Raw genomic sequence first — 1,879 nt, forward strand, 5'->3', positions numbered from 1 at the left:
TTTTCAAAATGCGTGAGGTTTGAGAACGGGTTACGTCCCGAGATCAAGCAGGCTATTGGGTATCAGCGGATTAGAGTGTTTTCTAATTTGGTCGACTGTTGCAGAATGTTTGAACAGGATACCACGGCCCGAGCGGAAAGCTATCAGCAGAGGGTTGATAGGAAAGGCAAGAACCGGAATGATCGTGGGAAACCGTATGCAGCTGGCAAAGGTTTCCAGAGACAGAGTGGGATGAGGAGACCTAGTGGGGGAGACTCCAGTGCCCCTGCTAAGTGTTATAGATGTGGTCAGGCTGGACATCGTTTCTATGAGTGTACCAGTGCTGAGAAGAAGTGTTTCAAGTGTGGCAAAGGTGGTCACTTGGCTGCAGAGTGCCGGTTGAAGACTGTGACTTGTTTCAACTGTGGAGAGGTGGGTCATATCAGTCCACAGTGTCCTAAGCCGAAGAAAGAGAATCAGTCGGGAGGCAAGGTCTTTGCTTTATCGGGTTCTGAGACTTCTGCAGATGATCGTTTGATCCGAGGTACGTGTTATATTAATGGCTTTTCTCTTGTAGCTATTATTGACACTGGTGCGACTCATTCCTTTATATCTTTGGATTTTGCTGTGAAACTTAAATTAGAGATATCTGAATGCATGGAAGTATGGTGATTGATACTCCTGCGAAGGGTTCAGTGACTACTACTTCAGTTTGTTTAAATTGTCCTTTGAGTATTTTTGGTAGAGACTTTGGGGATGGACCTAGTGTGTCTTCCACTTGTGCAGATTGATGTTATTCTGGGTATGAACTGGTTGATGTTTAACCGAGTCTATATCAATTGTTTTGATAAAACTGTGATCTTTCCTGAGATTGAGGAAGGAAAGAGTTTGTTTCTGTCGGCAAGGCGGGTGAATGAGGCAGTAGCAGATGGGGCAGAGTTGTTATGCTGTTAGCGACTTTGGAGGCTAAAGATAAACTGGTGAATTGCGATCTAGCCGTGGTGTGTGATTTTTCCTAATGTGTTTCCTGAAGAAGTGAACAAATTACCGCCAGAGCGTGAAGTTGAGTTCTCGATTGATTTGGCACCTGGTACTAGGCCGGTGTCGATGGCTCCGTACCGTATGTCTGCTGTTGAGTTAACTGAATTGAAGAGTCGGTTGGAAGATCTGTTGGATAAGAAATTTATTCGTCCGAGTGTGTCACCGTGGGGTGCACCGGTGTGGTTGGTTAGAAGAAGTTAGTTTCCTGGTCATGTGATTTCAAGAGGTGGTGTTGCTGTTGATCCTTCTAAGATAGAAGCGGTATCTCAGTGGGAAGCTCCGAAGTCTGTTGCTGAGATTCGAAGTTTCCTTGGTTTGGCTGGTTATTATAGGAAGTTCATTGAGGGATTTTCTAAGTTGGCGTTACCGTTGACGATGTTGACTAGAAAGGGGCAAGCGTTTGTTTGGGACTCAAAATGTGAAGAAGGTTTCCAAGAGTTAAAGAGAAGGTTAACTACTGCTCCTGTTCTGATATTACCAAGTCCGTCGGAACCATTTGAGGTTTTCTGTGATGCGTCATTGTTGGGCTTGGGTGGTGTGTTGATGCAGAATAAGCAGGTTATAGCTTATGCTTCGAGACAGCTGAGGGTTCATGAAAGGAACTGTCCGACACACGATTTAGAGTTGGCAGCTGTGGTATTTGTTCTGAAGTTATGGAGGCATTACTTGTACGGGTCAAGATTTGAGGTTTTCAGTGACCATAAAAGTTTAAGGTATTTGTTTGATCAGAAAGAGCTGAATATGAGACAGAGAAGATGGTTAGAGTTTCTGAAGGATTATGACTTTGGTTGGAATTACCATCCGGGTAAAGCAAACGTAGTGGCTGATGCATTGAGTCGGAAATCATTGCATATGTCTA

Source organism: Lathyrus oleraceus, chromosome 4 (assembly GCF_024323335.1).
Source record: "Lathyrus oleraceus cultivar Zhongwan6 chromosome 4, CAAS_Psat_ZW6_1.0, whole genome shotgun sequence".
NCBI classification, from domain to species: Eukaryota; Viridiplantae; Streptophyta; class Magnoliopsida; order Fabales; family Fabaceae; genus Lathyrus; species Lathyrus oleraceus.